The sequence below is a fragment of the Loxodonta africana genome, chromosome 5 (genome assembly GCF_030014295.1).
Source record: "Loxodonta africana isolate mLoxAfr1 chromosome 5, mLoxAfr1.hap2, whole genome shotgun sequence".
Classification (NCBI taxonomy): domain Eukaryota; kingdom Metazoa; phylum Chordata; class Mammalia; order Proboscidea; family Elephantidae; genus Loxodonta; species Loxodonta africana.
The window spans coordinates 118,432,711-118,442,515 of NC_087346.1; positions in this window are offsets into that span (position 1 = coordinate 118,432,711).

The following is a 9,805-nucleotide window of genomic DNA, read 5'->3' on the forward strand; positions in this document are numbered from 1 at the left end:
TAAAGCAGCTATCATTTCAATACTTAAAGTTATTCCCTTTACAAAACTGCTTACTTCTAAGAAATTTAGGAATAAGAAAAAATTATTTGCAATCTGGTTCCTTTAATGTCAGAGGTTTTATCCGTTAAGTATCTGATCCTACACTGTTCATAACCTCAGACACTCTGGTGTGTCTTGATGACTAATGGGCTTAAACTTCGTTTCTTCATTAGTTTTTAGAAAATGAGCAGAATTAAAGAGAGTTAACACCACATAGTAGGAAACTCTGGTGGCGTAGTGGTTAAGAGCTACGGCTTCTAACCGAAAGGCCAGCAGTTCGAATCCATCAGGCGCTCCTTGGAAACTCTATGGGGCAATTCTACTCTGTCCTGTAGGGTTGCTGTGTGTTGGACTTGACGGCAACAGGTTTGGCTTTTTTTTTTTTTAACACCACATAGAAGTCCCTGAACGATGCAGATGGTTAAATGGTAGACTACTAACCAAAAGGTTGGTGGTTCAAACTCACCTAGAGGTGCCTTGAAAACAGGACTGGTGATCTGCTTCCAAAAGGTCACAGCCATGAAAACCCTATGGAGCAGTTCTGTACACTCATGGTGTCACCACAAGTCCGAATCAACTTAAAGGCAATATAAAACAACAATATTAATGCATTAAAAAAATACCACATAGCAGGTCAGTGTTACAGAAAAATTATGCTTATTTCTATCCTCATGCTGTTCTTAAATGAATCTTTACATACCAAAACCAAACCAAACCCATGCCATTGAGGCAATTCTGACTCATAGTGACCCTGTAGGACAGAATAACAGCCCAATAGTGTTTCTAAGGCTGTAAATCTTTTTTTTTTAATTCAGAGAAATATATATATATATAGATGAAGGTTGGAAACCCTAGAGGCATGGTGGTTAAGTGCTATGGCTGCTAACCAAAGGGTTGGCAGTTCGAATCCACCAGGCGCCCCTTGGAAACTCTATGGGGCAGTTCTGCTCTGTCCTATAGGGTCACTATGAGTCGGAATCGACTCGACGGCAATGGGTTTGATTTTGGTAGATGAAGGTTTACAGAACAAACTAGCTTCTCATTAAACAATACATGTATTGTTCTGTGGCATTGGTTGCTAACACCACTACATGTCAACAACACTCTCCCTTCTCAACCTTAGGTTCCCCGGTTACCTGCTTTCCTGTCCCCTTCTGCCTTCTCGTTCTTGCCTCTGGGCTGGTGTGCACATTTAGTCTTGCTTTGTTTTATGGGCCTGCCTAATCTTTGGCTGACGGGTGAACCTCAGGGGTGACTTCCTTACAGAGATAGAAGGGTGTCTGGGGCCATACTCTCAGGGTTTCTCCAGTCTCTCTCAGACCAGTAAGTCTGGCTTTTTTTTTTTAATTAGAATTTTTTTCTACATTTTGCTCCAGCTCTGTCTGGGACCCTATTGTGATCACTGTCAGAGCAGTTGGTGGTGGTAGCCAGGCACCCTCTAGCTGTACTGGACTCAGTCTGGTGGAGGCCGTGGTAGATGTGGTCCATTAGTCCTTTGGACTAATCTTTCCCTTGTGTCTTTAGTTTTCTTCATTCTCCCTTGCTCCTGAAGTTTAGCATCTATCGGGCACTCCTTGGAAACTATGTGGCAGTTCTACTCTGTCCTGTAGGTTTGCTATGTGTTGGACTTGATGGCAACAGGTTCAGCTTTTTTTTTTTTAAACACCACATAGCAGAAGTCCCTAAATGATGCAGATGGTTAAATGGTGGACTACTAACCAAAAGGTTAGTAGTACCCTCGATGGCCACTCACAGACTTTTAAGACCTCAGACGCTACTCACCAAAGTAGAATGTAGAACATTTTCCTTATAAACTATGTTACGCCAATTGAGCTAGATGTTCCCAAGACCATGGTCCCCAAAGCCCTCAGCAAGGCTGTAAATCTTTAAGGACATAGTCTGCCACACTTTTCTTGAGCAGAACAGCTCGTGGGTTCGAACCGCCTACATTTTGGTTAGCAACTGAGTGCTTTAATCACTGAGCCACCAGGGTTCCTATGTGTCATATAACCTACCCATTGCCATCGAGTCGATTCTGACTCCTAGTGACCCTATAGGACAGGGTAGAACTGACCCATAGGGTTTCCAAGGAGCGCCTGGTGGATTTGAACTGCCAACCTTTTGGTTAGCAGCCATAGCTCTTAACCACTACGCCACCAGGGTGCCAAAGGGGGAGACACTTTATATATAAAAGGCATCACAGACCCAGGATTGAATGCAACTTTCCATGAGAACTAATTTTGTAGTATGCAAACCTTTGGAAGTCTGAGTGTCTTAAAAAGGGAATTCCTTATGATTAATCCAGCAAGGATTAATTTTATGGTTATAAAATATAGAACACCAGAGCCTGTACTTTCAACAATTGGATTAAGATTTATATCCTTGCAAATGTTCTTAGTCTTCATTTTTATCTAACAAGCTTTTCTTAAAGGCTACATTTTACTCTGTTTTGTCTCACACTGCACCTGTATCAACATGTTCTGAGAGACTTTCACCAGCAACTACCTATTGAAAGCTGGCAGTCTCAAGCTTCCAGCATGAATCTGTTAGCCAGAAGTAAATCAGAAAATACAAGACTTTTTTTTTTTTTTAAGGAAATCTTAGGCTAAATAAGATAATATGGAAAACCGTAGTTTTGCAGTAAGGAATGGGTAGGGCCTGTAATTTTCTTCCTTCACAACACCAGAGGAATTTTTTTCATTGTGTCACAACATTTCAAGGACTCAGACTCACACAGATAACTTGGCTACAGGTATCAACCAGCAACAGTTAAGTCTGAAATCCTTGTGCCCGCTTGTATTAGTAGATTCTGATGCTAAACTCTGGAAAATTAAAGATATTATTAAAAGATAAATCTATCACTTTATGCTGTAATTTTCATAACGTAAACAGATCCCAGTGACTCATAGTCCCCTTAATTAACTCTTCATCTAATTCTCCAACTTCTGTTTTCATTGCAGCAATTTCATGATATGCAATAAAAACATTAAATATTGTCAAGAGTGTTTAGCCTTGAGAAAAACATTGTAAACTAGCTTTGTGTGAGCCAAGCTTTATTACTAAAGAAACAATTCATTGAGGCTTTTAGCTTTTGTCATGACTGAAAAATATGACAGCCTGTATGGCAAAACGGTTCTCCAATTTTTTTGGTTTTGGGACCACTTTGCAGTCTTAAAAAATTATTGAGGACCCGGAAGAGTTTTTGTTTATATGGGTTATATCTATCAATATTTACCATATCCAAAATTAAAACAGAATATTTTAAAATATTAAGTATTTAAAAAGACAATAAACCAAAATATGTTATATAAATAATACTTTTATGAAAAATACTGTTTTCCAAAATGAAGAAAATTTAGTGAGAAGAGTGGCGCTGTCTTACATTTTTTGCAGATCTCTAATGTCTGGCTTAATAGAGATCAGCCATATTCTCACATCTACTTCTGCATTCTATCTATTCCAATATGGTCCCTTCTTATGAAACTGTGTATATGTTAGTTGTTTTCAATAACTGAAAGACTGGTAGTATTTTGAGCAGCCTATTCCTTGATTCACACTAACTATATGACCATTGGGCAGGCTGCAGGCCACTCAATACAGAACATCAGTTCCCTCATTTATTTATCTGGGATAATATTACTTTACAGCACAGGCTGAAATGAGTATTAAATGAAATGCTTATAAAAAATGCTTTGTAAAGCCTTAGATATTATTATGTAAAGGCCTTCACCATCCCAATGTACATAAACACACATATACCCTCCTTTTTCAAAATCTAAGTTATATGGAAACTGAATTCAAGACACTTTCAGGCGTATCTACCCCGCTGGAAGGAATTCACCCTTACTGGTGAACTTAGGTCAAAAATTAGTATGATAATTTTTGCAAAGACTGATAATGGCTCCCGTATTGTGATGCTTTATATTGAAAGTGCCAACATTTGGAAGATCTGCATAACTAGGTGAACTAGAAGGGAAGGAATTGAGAGAATAGTAACTATCATATCATGGAGTTGAACCAAATCTCAGTTTTCAAATCATGGAGATCTCTAAGAGCATAATTCTCTATTTACATCCTGTCTTAGTCATCTAGTGCTGCTGTAACAAATACCACAAGTAGATGGCTTTAACAAAGAGGAATTTTTTTTCTCACAGTCTAGTGGGCTATGAGTCCAAATTTAGGGCATCACCTCCAGGGGTAGTCTTTCTCTCTCTGTCAGCTCTGGAGGAACGTCTTTATTATCAATCTTCCCATGGTCTGGGAGCTTCTCAGTACAGGAACCTCTGGTTGAAAGGATGCACTTTGCTCCCGGCGCTACTTTCTTGGTGGTATGAGGTCCCCCGGTCTCTCCGCTTGCTTCCCTCTTTTATATCTCAAGAGACTGGCTCAAGACACAATTCAGTCTCGTAGATTGAGTCCTACTCCATTAAATAACTGCTGCCTATTCCACCTCATTAACATCATAGAGATAGGATTTTACAACATACAGGAAAATCACATCAGATGACAAAATGATGGACAATCACAGAATACTGGGACTCGTGGCCTAGCCAGATTGATACACGTATTTTTGGTGGACACAATTCAATCTATGACACATCCTATCTGCTGTTAACATAGTTTAGCTATGTCTTGTAATTATGTCCAGTGATTCGTAATATCTCTTCCTTTAAAATTCCCCCTTCTACAAAGAGACCTCACTGTATTTGTCACTAAGGATTTCATTTTGCTTCAATTCTCCTGAGAACTCCCTCCTCCTTGGACGGAAGTGAGAAACCACGCAAAACAGTACCTACCACAACATGGTCTTACCAGCTACCAAACCCTCCAAGAAGAAAAATCACCAGAAGCAGTGGTTCACAAATGCAAGTCCAGATTCTGGCTGCAGTAGACTCACCTACAGTGGTTATAAAAATACAGATTCATCCTAGTGCCTAGATCTTGGCTTCTAATACAATCCCCCAATAAAAGGAACGAGGACTCCTTGGAGAAATGACTAATTCTAGTACCGGGGCAGGAAATAGACAAGATGAGCCTAGAGTAACTTGAAGTGCCAGAAAGAAAATGCTCAGAAAAAAAAAAAACTGTTGGTGGGGATATGTCAAAGGCACACAGGAGCCAACTGAAAGCACGCCCAGTGGGCAGAGCTGGAAGGATTTGAGCAGCAAAATGAAGTAGTATTGGATTATAACCCAAAGTATAAAATAAATACCCCTGAGTCTATAGTTACATAAATAAATGGGGAGAAGACACAAGTCTTCCATGCAGAAAAATGCCAAGTAGTTTATGCAGATGCTCTGTTCTCAAGGTGGTGGAGCATAACTCCCTACACCTTAAGTGCGGGTTGCACATGACTTCCTTTCAAAGAGAACAGTATTGAAAGGGGAGGGCAAAAGATTACAGTGGAGAAACCAACAAGCACTATTTCAGCTTAATGATCAAGATTACCATCAACAGTATTAACAATTTCGATAACATATACCCTTGATATTATATAATGAAATTGGCATTTTCCTCTGTGGTCTTCCTCCCCACACTGTAACCCCAGTCTAACTATGAGAAATGCATCAGATTATTCCCAGTTGAGAGACATTCTACAAAATACCTGACCCGTACTCCTAAAACTGTTCAAGGTCATTAAAAAAAACTGAAAACCAAACCTGTTGCCATCGAGTCAATTCCAACTCTTAGTGACCTTATAGGACAGAGTAGAACTGCCCCATACAGTTTCTAAGGAGTGCCTGGTGGATTCAAACTGTCAACCTTTTGGTTAGCAGTTGTAGCTCTTAACCACCACACCACCAGGGTTTCCTCAAGGTCATTAGGCTAAGTGAAATAAGTCAGACACAAATAAACCCTGTATGATTCTACTTATCAGGGCCTGAGGGGAGGAGAAAATGGGAAGTTACTGCTTAGTGGGTACAGAGTTTCTGTTTGGAGGTAGATAGTGGTGAAGGTTGCACGACATTCTGAATGTAAATTATATGACTGCACTGTACACTTAGAAATGGTTAACATGGTAACCTTTATATGTTTTACTGCAATAAAAATTTTTTTAGACCTGTCAAGGTCAAAAAGATGAGGAAAATCTGAGAAACTGTCACAGCCAAGAAGAACCAAGGAGACATGATGACTAAATGTAATGTATCCTGGATGGAATCCTGACACAGAAAAAGAATATTAGTTAAAAAGAAAGTCTGAATGAAGTATGGACGTTAGTTGATAGTGTATTTTTATTGGTTTATTGGAACAAATACACCAGACGAATGTGAGCTGTTAATAATAAGAAAAACTGGGTGTAGGATATATAGGAACTCACTGTGCTACCTAAACTAACAATATCTGTACTATTTTCAGTAACTTTAAATCTACTCTAAAATTGAAAGGTTATTTTTAAAAAGCTTAAGCACACAGTCTAAAAACAAAAACAAAAATTCAGACAGCTTAGCCCAAACCACTGAAACAGAATCACTAGGTGGGGGCCCTAGGAAATCTCCAAATTTAAACAAGTGTCCTAGTTGATTCTGTAGTACAGTTACTGGAGAATCCCCACTAAAATACAAAGCCCACAGCCCAGAGCAGAAACAAACTCAAGTTCGAAGAAACAGGTAAGCTTTTGATAGAGCTGTTACCGAATTCAGAGGGAGATGTTTTGGGTGCAAAATTAACCGTTTTGCAAAAATCACCACGCGTAGCTAATCCCAAAATTTTATTTTATACCTAAATGTGATAACAGGCTTTGGTGTTTGAATCAATAGGTCACTTTAATCAAGAAGGAAGTAATAAGTGGAGGCAAAGGCAGAACTTATCTAGGCTAATAAGTCTTTTTTTTTTTTTTTTTTCTGGCTACAAAGCAACCTGTGTTTCTGAGAAATATATTGGTACCTAGCTTCCATGAACTCACTTTTCAATTTTTCTCCAAATGACAGAAAACACTGATTTCCCTGGTAGTGAAAGACCTATGATCTCCCCACCAGCGTGAAACTCGCTTCTGTACACTCTGCCCCAGGATAGGAGACTGCTGATTTTCTTTAGCTGTCCAACAATAAGGTATACAGAACTGATCTAGTTTCAAGCTTTATTTTGCCATTTAGTCGTGTGATCTTAAACAAGTTACTTAACCTTTCATAGCCTCAGATAAGGAATCAATTTTGTCAGTGCCTCATTCCTTTTGTTCATCCACTATGTTAAGCATTTAAAAAAAAAAAAAAAAACGCTGCCAACAAGTCGATTCTGACTCATAGCGACCCCGTAGGGTTTCCAAGGCTTTAAACCTCTACGGAAGCAGACTGCCACATCTTTCTCCCGTGGAGCCGCTGGTGGCTTTGAACTGCTGACTGGTTAGCAGTTGAGCACATTAACCACTGTGCCACCAGGGCTCCTTATGTTAAACATTAGAAATTTTATTTAAAAATCACATAAGACATGATACCAACTTCCAGTTTCTATAAAAAGGATATGCTGTTGAGATCCTTTCTCAAGATGGGTAGGTACTCAATCAACATGAAAAACATTAAACAAAGATTAAAATATTAAATAGAATATCATAGTTTCAAACCAAGGTTTAAAAATCAGTAGAAGGTAAATTGGAAGACAAAAACATTTGAACTAATAGAGGAATAAATCCATTGCAAGAAAGCTGGAGTGCAAACTATTAGATCAGTAGTTCTCACCATTGGCTGCACATTGCACACGCACGGAGAACTTTAAAAACTACTGATACCCAGAGATTCTGATTTAATTGATCTGGGGTTTGGCCTAAGCATCTGGATTTGTAAAACCTCTGCTGGTGACTATACTAGAGCTAAGAGTGAGAACCACTGATCATAAAGAATGCTAAACCTTGTGTTTATTTCTAGAGAGAAGAAATAAAACAGAAACAAAAGCAAACATTAATCATTTCCTTCAGACTAAGTGATTTATATACACAGGCAGGGAATTAACTGAAGCTCTGAATTCTACCAAATTCTACTGCAGTAGGAAAAAAAATTGTTTTAACACAGTGATGTTTCCTAATGCCTAAATATAATGTTTTTTACTCTGTCAAAATTTTCTTGTGGGGGTGAGAGGAGGGAAGATAGCACCTTTCTTTATGGATGGCCCTAACAGAAGCATATTCAGTTAATGTAAAGGTTCTGTGTTAAAAAAAAAAAAAAATAGGCTAAGGAGACATAGACACCACTGTTATAACAAGGATGGGATTAATATTTTGCAAGGAGTAGATCAAAGTTATGTTAATAAAACGAATACTCAGATAACCAGACTTTGTGGACTTCACAAAACAATGAATTCTTGTGGTGGTAAGGTCATTTGTTTTTAGTTCCTGCTCTCAAGAAATTTACATTCCAGTCACAGGGGACAGACAATAAATACAAAAACTAACAAACAAATAAGATAATTCTGGGGACTGCTAATTGCTAAAGAAAAGTTAAAATACAAGCATGGGGAAAGAGCTTTCTGAAGAGGTGACATCTGAGTTGAGACCTCAGTGATGAAAAGCTACGCAAATATCTGAACAAAGGTTTTTTCTAGAGTGAGAGTGAGAAGCACGTAAGAAGCACGTACACAGGCCCTGAGGTTGGAACAGACTTGGCATTTGTACAGGACCAGAATAAGGCCACATGACTATTAAAAGATGAGATCAGAGATAAGGTCTAGATTTTGTAAGATACTGGAAGCCAAAATAAAGACATTGGATATACACATATTCATTCAGGAGGTAGTTATATGATCTAAGACTTTAAAGACTTTGGATCTATATATATTCAGGAAGTGGTTATATGATCTATGATATTACAATCTCACTCTGGCTACTATGTGGAAGATGAAGTGTGACCTGTGCTGCTCAAGAAGGGAGGCAGGGAGCTAGTAATCTATTGGAGTCCAGGTAAGAGATGCTAGAAGTTTGACTAAGGTTGTGCAAATTATAAGAAGAAATCAGATTTGGGATATATTTTAGAGGTAGAGTCAATGGGCCACAATGATGCCTGGCTATGAATGAGAAGGAAGAGAGAAAACAAGAATGACATCTAGTGTTTGGACTTGAGTAACTGGGTGGCTGGTGATACAAATTGAAATGCGAAAGGCTTATGATAAGGGGAAAGAAAAAGGGAGCAGATTGGGTACAAATTTAGGATACAGGTTAGGTAGCTGGAACAAAGAGATCCCAGTGGCTTAAATAAAATCTAAGTTCTCTTTCATGTAACAGTCTAAGCATATATGCAGTCCAGGGTTGAAATACTGGCCTCAGGTTTCAGAACTCAGACTTTTTCTGTCTAGTTGCTCCACAGGCCCCTAGAGCAGTGCTTCTCAAACTACTGAAGTGTGGCTTACTCTATGTTGCCCTCCTCTGCATGGTCAAAGATGGTTCACCACAACAACATCCATTGGATCAGCGCTCCAACTAGTGGAGAGGAGAGAAAGGCGATATGGGGAGCCTGCCTCCTCATTTAAGGGCTTGTCCTGGTAGTAGTAGATATCACTCTATTCATATCCCCTTAGCCGAACTTAGTCACATGATCATACTCAAAGAAGGCTAAAAATTTTTTTTTTTTTTTATTAAAGAAGAGTGTAATTATTGGGGACAACCAGCAGTCAGTGCCATAGAAGGGAAAAACTCAGTAATTCAGTGTTTGCTATGATGATTTTGAGATGCCTGGTAGACATCCAAGTGGAGATCTTGAGTAGGGAGTTGGATAGACATGTGCAGAGCTAACGTTAAGTTATAAAGAGGGATACAAATTGAGAGCCAAAAGAATATGAGTGG